Source organism: Protopterus annectens, chromosome 6.part0, assembly GCF_019279795.1.
Source record: "Protopterus annectens isolate FY-2018-M chromosome 6.part0, PAN1.0, whole genome shotgun sequence".
Classification (NCBI taxonomy): domain Eukaryota; kingdom Metazoa; phylum Chordata; order Ceratodontiformes; family Protopteridae; genus Protopterus; species Protopterus annectens.
In genome coordinates this window covers 1,810,672,101-1,810,683,414 of record NC_056737.1, presented here as the reverse complement: position 1 = coordinate 1,810,683,414, position 11,314 = coordinate 1,810,672,101, and the positions used below count along the sequence as shown (strand labels likewise).

At 51.5% G+C, this 11,314-nt stretch overlaps 2 pseudogenes; both read left to right on the top strand.

Moving 5' to 3' along the window:
• The first annotated feature begins 3,516 nt into the window (after positions 1-3,516).
• On the top strand, positions 3,517-3,670 carry LOC122805042 (annotated as a pseudogene).
• Positions 3,671-4,081: 411 nt separating this feature from the next.
• On the top strand, positions 4,082-10,987 carry LOC122805161 (annotated as a pseudogene).
• The last annotated feature ends 327 nt before the right edge of the window (positions 10,988-11,314 follow it).

Here is an 11,314-nt window from a genome sequence, read left to right as displayed (position 1 = left end):
CCAGAGTGCTCGGGTTCGGGTCCCAGCCCCGGGGGGAACGTACTACCAGGTGTCTGCACAGGGTCAAGGTGCCCTCCTGGTCCTCTTCCTTTCAGCTGGAAGTCAGTATGGGAGCAGATCCACCCCTCAGCAGCTGAGGGGAGCTCTGCAGGACCAGTCGCACACTGCAGGTCCACTCCTCAGATTGTCTGGTGTGCACGCGCACTCTGTCAAGATTTGGCAGGCATCGGGAGTTAACTGATGACTAGGCATCCTGTCGAGGGTGAGAGTCCGAGTGCTCAGGTCCATGTCCCAGCCTTGGAGGGGAACATCTTGCCTGGTATCTGAGTAGGGATGAGGTGCCCTCCTGGGCTTCCTCCTCCCAGACAGAAGTCCATATGAGAGTGGATCTGCCCCTCAGTGGCTGAGGGTAGTTCAGCGGTGCCATTCACACCCTGCAGGTTCGCTCCCAGGATCATCCCGTAGGTACGAGTGATCCATCATGATTTGGCAGCCTTCCAGATTTAAGGGATGATGGGGCGTCCCATCAAAGAGTGAGAGTCTGAGTGCCCAGGCCCGGTCCCAGCCCCAGTGGGCATCTCACCAGGGATCTGCATGGGATCGAGGTGCTTTCCCCCACCATCCATCAATTGACTGGGCTGACCGACTCCCACTGGCGGAGGGCCCAGTGGTGTGGCTTTGTGAGTCACAGTCTGTGAAGCAAGGTGTGGGTGGTGGTGCAGAGCATTCCACACTCTGCCATGCCAAAGTCGAAGTGAGACTGTGGAGCCCAGGCTGAGGCAAAGGGGTCCTACCATGTGCTATGGCCACCGTCCACTGGCGGACGTGCGTCCTGAGCATGGGAACCCTCTCTGTCTAGCTCTGAGCACTGCTGTGCTCCCTGCCAGCCTGCGGCCCTCTGGGGTTGTGGTCACCAGTCCATGACCAGCCCCTGGGGTGCCTCCTTGCTGGGAGAGTGACCCCTCCCATCGATGGAGGTGCAGGCTCTGGCCCCTCCTCTCCGCCTGCCGCCGAGGTGCTCCTATCTGGTTGACCTTGCCAGTAGCATATGCTTGACTCAAAGATTAAGCCATGCAAGTCTCAGTGCACACAGATGCTACAGTGAAACTGTGAATGGCTCATTATATCAGTTATGGTTCCTTTGATTGCTCCACTGTTATTTGGATAACTGTGGTAATTCTAGAGCTAATACATGCTGATAAGCTCTGACCTCCAGGGATGTGTGCATTTATCAGACCAAAACTAATCCAGGTCTCAGCCTGGCAGCTTTGGTGACTCTAGATAAACTCAAGCTGATCGCGTGCCCTCATGGTGGCGATGTTACATTCGATTATCTGCCCTATCAACTTTCGATGGTACTATCTGTGCCTACCATGGTGACCATGGGTAACAGGGAATCAGGGTTTGTTTCTGGAAAGGGAGCCTGAGAAATGACTACCAGATCCAACGAAGGCAGCAGGCATGCAAATTACCCACTCCTGACTCGGGGAGGTAGTGACAATAATGATAATACAGGACTCTTTCGAGGCCCTGTAATTGGAATGAGTATACTTTAAATCCTTTAATGAGGATCTATTGGAGGGCAAGTCTTGTGCCAGCAGCCATGGTAATTCCAGCTCCAATAGTGTATATTAAAGTTGCTGCAGTTAAAAAGCTCATAGTTGGATCTTGGGATCGGGCTGGTGATCTGCCACGAGGTGAGCTACCGCTGCCCCAGCCCCTGCCTCTCAGCACTCCCTTGATGCTCTTAACTGAGTGTTCAGGGGGTCCAAAGTGTTTACTTTGAAAACATTTAGAGTTCAAAGCAGGCCGGTCACCTGAATACCTCAGCTAGGAATAATGAAATAGGACTCCGGTTCCATTTTGTTAGTTTTTGAAACTGGGGCCATGATTAAGAGGGACAGCCGGTGCATTCGTATTGTGCTACTAGAGGTGAAATTCTTGGACTGGTGCAAGACAAATGAAAGTAAAAGCATTTGCCAAGAATGTTTTCATTAATCAAGAACAAAGGTCAGAGGTTCAAAGATGATCAGCTACCGTCATAGTTCTGACCATAAACGATGCCGACTAGCGATCTGGTGGTATTATTCCCATGTCCCGCCCGAGGAGCTTCCTGTAAACCAAAGTCTTTGGGTTCCAGGGGGAGTATGGCTGCAAAGCTGAAACTGAAAGGAATTGATGGAAAGGCACTACCAGGAGTGGAGCTTGAGGCTTAATTTGACTCAACATGGGAAACCTCACCCAGCCCAGACATGGAAAGGATTGACAGATTGATAGCTCTTTCTCGATTTTGTGGTTGGTGGTGCATGGCCGTTCTTAGTAAAGGGATTTGTCTAGTTAATTTCGATAACGAATGAGACTCCACCTTGCTAACTAGTTATGTGGCCCTGTGCGGTCATCTCCAACTTGTTAGAGGGACAAGTGGATTTCAGTCACACGAGATTGAGCAATAACAGGTCTGTGATGCCCTTAGATGTCCAGGGCTGCACTCATGCTACACTGAATGGATCAGTATGTACCTACCCTTGTCTGACAGGTCCAGGTAATACACTGAACCCCATTCATAATAAGGACCAGAGATTGCAATTATTCCCCACAAACAAGGAATTCCCAATAAGTGCTGGTCATAAGCTTGCGTTGATTAAGTCCCTGCCCTTTGTATACACCACTTGTTGCTACTACAGATTGGATGGTTTAGTAATGTCCTCAGATCAGCCCTGCTGGATTTGGTCATGGCTCCAGTGGTGTGCCAAACAGATCAAACTTGACTATCTAGAGGAAGTAAAAGTCATAACAAGGTCACTATAGGTGAACCTGTGGAAGAATCAGTAATGCTGAGCATCCTGGGATGGCACCATCCCCAGGCACTACCATTCCTCGCTCTGCCACCCCAACCCTCTCAGGTCTCACTCCTGCTCCTCTCCCTCTCTCTCTCTCTCTCTCTCTCTCTCTCTCGGCGCACCCTGGTGGATGCTGGCGGGACCAAGCCCGCGGTTCCCAGGGAGGGAGGGGGCAGGGGAGTGAAAGGTGGAGGGGTGGCATCCATTTCTCCCCCCTTGTGACTCCTGGCAGTGGCCGGGTGGTCCTGTCCACGCAGTGGGAGGTGTGGAGCTCCTCAACTGCCCCAGGGGATGGCCATAGAGGGGGCTCCTGGCCTGGCGGTGAGGTCTGCCGCATGCCCTGGAGGTGACCAGCTCCCTGTGTGGGAGAGGAAGAGAGAGGGTGCTGTCCCAGTGGTGGGGATGCAGGCCCTCCCCCCTGGCCAGGTGGGGCCACCCCAGGGGGTTTGCACAATGGTGTCCTCTCAACTCGACAGTGATCACAGGAACCTGTGGAGGATGCTCCGCTCCCCTCAGGGCATTGGTTCAAAGATCTGAAAGGTTGGCATTTCGGCCATGCGCTAGCTGCCAGGGGACTCCCTGTAATGCCATGGCGCAGGGCCAGTAACCCCAGTCCGGGCATCCGCTATGATGCTGGTGACTGGCATGACACCTGTGGCTGAGAAAAGAATGGTACGACTCTGAGTGGTGGATCACTTGGCTCATGCGTCGATAAAGAACACAGCTAACTGTGAGAACTAAAGTGAATTGCAGGACACATTGATCATTGACACTTCGAATGCACTTTGAGGTCCCATTTTATTCCCAGGGCTGCACCTGTCTGAGGGTCATCATAGCTTCCATTACCCCAGGGGTATCCATCCCCACATTGAGGGCATAGCCAAGGAGTTGAGCGAGCCCACGCTGGGCCCCCTGTCCCTGCAAGGTGAGACACAGATGGATGAGAGGAGCTCCTGCCGTTCCGAGCTGGGAAGCCCATCGGCAGATGGGAGAGAGGTGGCTCATGTCCGGCCCACCCCTCGGAGGCTGTCAGTGATACTTCCAATTGGCTGCCCTCCTGCGGTGAGGCCCAATGCAAAGCCACCCAGTTCCTGCATGCCAGAGCTACTCCCGCCCTCCTCCACTGCCCAGAGTATGGCAGCACAGGGGGAGTGGGAGTGAGGGCAGAGGGGAGGGCGGCACATCTGTCCATCCTGGAGGCCCCTGCCTGTCTTGCCACACCCACGACCACACTCAGAACGTGACCTCAGATTAGATGTGGCAACCCGCCAAATTTAAGCATATAACTAAGCGGAGGAAAATAAACTAACCAGGATTCCCTCAGTAAAGGTGAGTGAAGAGGGAAAAACCCAGTGCCGAATCCTCTCCAGGCAATGGGCACAGGGAAATGTGGTGTACAGAAGTCTGTCTCCCCGGTGCCGCCCAGGGGGCCCAAATCCTTGTGATCGAGGCTCAGCCTGCAGACGGTGTGAGGCCAGTGGCAGCCTCCAGTGCATTGGGATCAGGTCTTTCTGGAGTTGGGTTGTTTGTGAATGCAGCTCAAAGCGGGTGGTAAACTCCACCTAAGGCTAAACACCGGCACGAGACCAATAGTGGAGAAGTACCGTAAGGAAAAGTTGAAAAGAACTTTGAAGAGAGAGTTCAAGAGAGCATGAAACCATTCAGAGGTAAAGGGGTGGGATCCACATGGTCTGCCCATCGTCTGCCTGGGTGAAGCAGATCCCCCTCCCTCTCTAGGGAGGATCATCCCTGGGCACGCAGTCCACCATCGGGCGCACTTCCTATGTGGCGGTGCACCGCGACCAGCCCCAGGTTGGCCAGGAACCATGCGGAAGGTGGGTCCCCTCCCTAGAGGGGAGTGTAAAAACCCCCAGCATCAGCCCTCCACATGGCCCTGGGGTCATGGGAGATGACCACCACCGCAACCACCCCCATCCTTGTGGTGGGACTGTCGAATGGACCAGACTGTCCCCAGTGCAGCCCGACTGTCCCACAGCTGGGCTGGTGGGCTCACCTCAGTGCCTGGGGTCCATGGCTATGTCAGTGACCCACCCGTCCCGTCTTGAAACACAGACCAAGGAGTCTAACAGGTGTGCGACTCTGAAGGTGGACAGGAGACCCCATGGCAGAATTAAAGTGAGGGCTGGCACACACTGGCTGAGGTGGGATCCCCCCGCCCAGCACAGGTGGTGCACCACCAACCCATCTCCCCATCCCGTCGGGGAGGTGGAGCATGAGTGCAAATGGTGGGACCAGAAAGATGGTGAATTATGCCTGGGAAGTTGAAACTGGTGGAGGTCAGTAGTGGTCCTGATGTGCAAATCAGTTGTCTGACCTGGATATAGGGGTGAAAGTCTAATTGAACCATCTAGTAGCTGGTTCCCTCTGAAGTTTCCCTCTGGATAGCTGGCGCTAGGTGGACACAGTTTTATCTGGTAAAGTGAATGATTAGAGGTCTTGGGGCTGAAACTATCTCAACCTATTCTCAAACTTTAAATGGGTAAGAAGCCCAACTTGCTGGCTTGGAGCCAGGGATAGAATGCGAGTGCCCAGTAGGCCACTTTTGGTAAGCAGAACTGGTGTTGTGGGATGAACCGAATGCTGGGTTAGGGCTAATGCTCACCAGACCCCAGAAAAGGTGTTGGTTGATATAGACAGCAGGATGGTTCATAAGTTCATAGGTTCATAGGTTTATACTAGGCTATCTGCCCTAAGGCATTTATAAGCCTAGCCCAAAGTTTTGTGGCTTACGCCACCCCTTATATGAAAAAATACTGTACCCATTAGTTTGTTGAGCCTCTGTCCAGCAGTGACACAGAGATGATTCCCGGGGTAAACCTATGATCTCCCATCCACAGGTCAAGATTTCTCTTGAACAGAGCCAGCGAGGTGCTCTGCCTCACATGGACCGGGATTTTATTCCACAGCATAGGGAGTCTCTGAGTGATAAATCTATCCCTCCAGCATGTCCTATTTATATCTGTGCTAAGGTTTAAGTTGCTTGCTCTAGTGGTTTTGGTGGATTTGGATTTTTTGAGGTGGAGCATGTCCATTAATTCCGGGTTGGACATGGCCTTGTATGTCAGGCACATGTCACCTCTGAGCAGACAGTATGCGACTGAATAGAGCTGGAGTTTCTTCAATCTGGCAGCATAGGACAGATTTTGGAGTCCCTTTATCCTTTTGGTGATGAACTTTTGGGGTCTCTCCAATTGCTGCAGATGTCGGGTGAGATACATCCCGAATGGGGCATTGTACTCGATCATTGGTCTGATAAGTGAAGAGTACAGGGGAACAATGACCTCACTAGATCTGGATGTGAATCCCTTCATGCTCAGGTGGGCAATGTAGAAGGTCTTTCTAACCACTTTAGCAACGTGAGTGTCAAAAGAAAGGCCACTGTCAACCTGGGTCCCCAGGTCCCTGATAACCTCTTCTGTGCTTAGTGGATTGCCACCTATATGGTAGCTTGGGGTTACCTTGTTTTCCCGAAGGGTATGACTATACATTTTTTGGCATTTAACTTCAGGCCATGGCTCTGGCACCAGCTATCTGTTTCCGTGAGTCCCTTCTGAAGGATATCCGTGTCTGATGCACTTTCCACTATGGCGCCCAGTTTGCAGTCGTCTGCAAACTTTGTCAGCCAAAGTCCTCCCATGTTGGCCTGTACTTCTGAGAAGTAGATGCCGAACAATAGGGGGCCAAGGACCGAGCCCTGTGGGACACCACTTGTGACCGGCTTGGAGTCTGACATAGCGCCAGCAACTCTAATTTGCAACCCATCTTGTGACATATGGGTTTACATTTAAGCTGGTAAGTTTTTCTACAATACCCGAGTGGGGTATTGTGTCAAAAGCCTTTGCAAGGTCAAGGTAGGCTGTATGGACTGCCTTTCCCTCATCAATGGCCTTGGTGACTGTTTCGAAGAAGTCGACTAAGTTCAAAAGGCATGATCTGCCCTTGACGAAGCCAAACTGGGTCGGGTCCAATGTCTGCAAGTCCCCCTATATCTTTGTTTATGAGCTCCATTATGATCCTCTCCATAGCTTTGCAGACTAGACTTGTTAAGCTTATGGGGCGGTAATTACCAGGGTCCATAGAGGCACCGCCTTTGTGGAGTGGGACCACAGTTGCCGTACGCCACTCCTTGGGCACGTGTCCTGTGGTAAGGCTGAGATTAAACAGCTGCCTTATGTGCGGATTTAATTCCTCATTTAGCTCATGTAGCACACAGCCGGGGACACCATCCGGTCCCATTGATGCTGTATTTTTAGCTTTAGAGAGAGCAGCTTTCACCTGCGCATTTGTGATGTCTGGGAGGCTACACTCTGCTGGGATAGTTATCTCTCCTTTAGGGGGAGGGGGGTGAAGTTTGCACTGAACCTGTCTGCCAGTATGTTGGCAATGTCTGTGGGTTCAGTGATTTTTGTATCATTTTGGACTAATTCTGAGCATATCTGGGAGTTTCCACCCAGGTTCCTAACATAGCTGAAAAAGGCCTTATGATTGTCCTTTGAATCCATGGCAATTTTTCTCTTAAAATTGGCCTTAGTTGATTTTATGAGTGCTCGTATTTTTTTACTAATAATGATCAAGGGTGACTTCCCTTTTATGGATTTTGTTCTATCATGTAATAGCTTTCTCCTCTTATTGTAAAGTTTGTTAATGGCTGGGGTCCACCAGACTGGACGCTTGCCCTTTGTGGAAAGAGTCTTGGTTTTATTTGGGATTGCCTGATCCATGCAGTCCTGGAGGTGTTCATAGAAGGCATTTGTAAGGGCTTCCGCAGCTTGAGTTGTGGTTTCCACTGGCTCAGGGGCCTTGAAGGATACCACACCAGTCTTGCGTAGTGTGAAGTTTGCTTTAGAGAAGTTCTTCACTGTGGTCTTTTTTGTTTGGGTTGGCGGCGGGATGTGGATTTCCAGTGAGATTAGTTTATGATCAGATCTCACCAATGAGGGATATACTTCCAGTGTGGAGCATTTTGTCCCCATGTTTGTGATAATGAGATCTAGTATATTTTCTCCTCTCATGGGAACAGTGACTAGCTGTTCCATGGCATTTGAATTTATGAACTCCAGGAACCATTGGACTAGAAAGTTAGGGCTTGAGTAATGTTCCCAGTCTATATTCGGGTAGTTGAAGTCACCCAATATGATGGTGTTTGGAGATACATTTATACCCTCCAGTGTCTTCAGGAAGGCTGTGTGGGGTTCCTGAGTTTGAGAGGGTGGCCTGTAGCATGCTACAATTTGTAGAGCAGTTTTGCCTATGGTTAGTTGCACCTGGATGGTTTCGAATCTTAGATGCGTTGCCACCAACCTGGAGGTGTGGGTATCCTTTATGAATATGGATACACCCCCTCCTTTTGTGGTGTGGTCCGGGTTTTGGGGCCAGAACGCATGATATGAGGTAAAACCTAATAGTGCCGGTGTGCTCTCAGGAGCCTTGAACCAGGTTTCAGTTACAGCACAGACATCGATGTTCTCCATACTGAGAAGGGCCTCGAGTGCGTGCATTTTGAGATTTAGACTTCTGGCATTGAGCAGCATTACCCTCAGTTTCTTCCCATATTTGCTACTACCGCCAAGATCTGCACCCACAGTGGCTCCACCTGGATCCTTGCCCTGGGCTTCAGTCCCACCACGGTGGCTCTCCTACTCATCAGTGGCCATGGAAGTTGGAATCCACTAAGGAGTGTGTAACAACTCACCTCCCAAATCAACTAGCCATGAAAATGGATGGCGCAGGAGCATTGGGCCCACACCCAGCCATTGCTGGAGCTGGGAGCCAAGGGGGCTATGCAGTGATGAGTAAGAGAGCCACCGTGGCGGGACTGAAGCCCAGGGCAAGGATCCAGGCGGAGCCACTGTGGGTGCAGATCTTGGCGGTAGTGGCAAATATTCAAAAGAGTGCTTTGAAGGCCAAAGTGAAGAAAGGTTCCATGTGAACAGCAGTTGAACATGGGTCAGTTGGTCCTGAGAGATAGGTGAGCACCATTCTGTAGGGACAGGTGATGGCCACCATTGCCCTCGGCTGATCAAAAGGGAGTCGGGTTCAGATCTTCTAATCTGGAGCAGCTGAGATGGGCACATTGCAGCATCCAGTGCGGTGACACAAATGATCCCAGAGAAGCTGGTAGGGGCCCCTGGGATAGTTCTCTTTTCTTTGTAAAGGGTAGGGCACCCTGGAATGGGTTTGCCCCGAGAAAGGGGTCCAAGCCCTGAAAAGAGTCGCGGTTCCGGTGGTGTCAGGTGAGCTCTCGCTGGCCCTTGAAAATCTCGGGGAGAGGGTTTAAATCTTGTGCCAGGCCATACCCATATCTGCAGCAAGTCTCCAAGGTGAACAGCCTCTGGTATGTTAGAACAATATAGGTAAGGAAAGTCAGTAAGCCAGAACTGTAACTTCGGGATAAGGATTGGCTTTAAGGGCTGGGTCGGTCAGGCTCGGGCATGAAGCGAGGCTGGGTGCATGCCATGGCTGGATGAGATGTTGCCCACTTGCCATATTCCCCCTTCCCAGGGGGGGCAGGGGGACAGTGGCAGTGACTCTGGATGTGCACTGGGCCCTTCCTTTGGCTCGCCCCAGCTGTGGCAGGCACCGGTCCCAACCAGCATCCCGCATCATCTGGCAGCTAGCAGCTGACTTAGAACTAGTGCAGACCAGGGAATACGACTGTTTCATTTAAACAAAGCATTGTAAAGGCCTGAGACAGGTGTCGACACGATGTGATTTCTGCCCAGTGCTCTGAATATCAAAGTGAAGAAATTCAATGAAGCACGGGTAAAGGGCAGGAGTAACTATGACTCTCTTAAGGTAGCCAAATGTCTCATCATCTAATTAGTGATGCACATGAATGGATGAATGAGATTCCCATGGCCCCACCTATTATCTAGCGAAACCACAGCCAAGGGAATGAGCTTGGCTGAATCAGTGGGGAAAGAAGACCCTGTTGAGCTTGAGTCTAGTCTGGCACTATGAAGAGACATGAGAGGTGTAGAATAAGTGTGAGGCCTCAGCTGCCAGTGAAATACCACTACTTGTTTTTTCACTTACCCAGTGTAGGCAGGGGGGCAAGACCCACCGGGCTCTCGCTTCTGGCTCCACGTCCCCAGGCATCCGGGTGTGACATGTTCCAAGGACAGTGTCAGGAGGGAGTTTGACTGGGGGGTACACCTGTCAAATAGTAATGCAGGTGTCCTAAGGTTAGCTCAGGGAAGATAGAAACCTCCTGTGGAGCAGAAAGACAAAAGCTCACTTGATCTTGATTTTCAGTATGAATACAGACCGTGAAAACAGGGCCTCATGATCCTTCTGGGTTTTCGGGTTTTAAGCAGGAGGTGTCAGAAAAGTTACTATAGGGATAACTGGCTTGTGGTGGCCAAGCGTTTATAGCAATGTCGCTTCATGATCCTTTGATGTTGGTTCTTCCTAGCATTGTGAAGCAGAATTCACCAAGCGTTGGATTGTTCACCCACTAATAGGGAATGTGAGATGGGTTTAGACTGTCATGAGACAGGTTAGTTTTACCCTACTGATGATGTGTTATTGTGATAGCAATCCTGCTCAGTACAAGAGGAACTGCAGGTTCAGACATTTGGTGTATATGCTTGGTTGAGGAGTCAATGGTGCGAAGCTACCATCTGTAAGATTATGACTGAACTCCTCTAAGTCAGAATTCCACCTTAACATAATGATACTGCAGCGCTGCGGATCTCTGGTTGGCCAGGGATATCTGGCTGCAAGGCCAGCGAGGAGCACCGCTCATCACTGGGTGGGAGCATGGATGGAAGGGGGCTGCCTCTATTCAGCAGCATACCACATATTTGGGGGGAACTGGGTGCTAAAGCATATGTAGATGACCTGATTCTGGGTCAGGGTTTCATATGTAGCAGAGCAGCAAAAAGCTGCAGATCTCTGGTTGGCCAGGGATAGCTGGCTGCAAGGCCAGCGAGAAGCACCGCTCATCACTGGGTGAGAGCATGGATGGAAGGGGGCTGCCTCTATTCAGCAGCATACCACATATTCGGGGGGAACTGGGTGCTAAAGCATATGTAGATGACCTGATTCTGGGTCAGGGTTTCATATGTAGTAGAGCAGCAAAAAGCTGTGATCTATTGAAAGTCAGCCCTCGAGCCAAGCTTTTGTCCAAGGTGGGGGGATGGGTTCCATGCCCTCGTGAGGAGGGGGACCCATCCTTGGCTGGCCCATCCTGTGTGCCTCCTCCCCTCCCTCCAGATCATCAGCAGGACTTTTTTCCTCGGCAGTGGGCACAGGCTCTGGCTAGGTGAGGAAGGAGTGTGGTCCAGGTGTGCCCCGGAGAGGCTTCCTGCATGGGAGGTCCCCGTCATGCCCCTTACTCTGCATCCTCCGGCACCTCCTTTCAGAAAGCTGGAACCCGTGCGGGCACGGAGGGAGTTGAAGATCACATACCTGCGCTTAAGGGTTGTCCCCAGAGGGGCAACCTGGTGGGG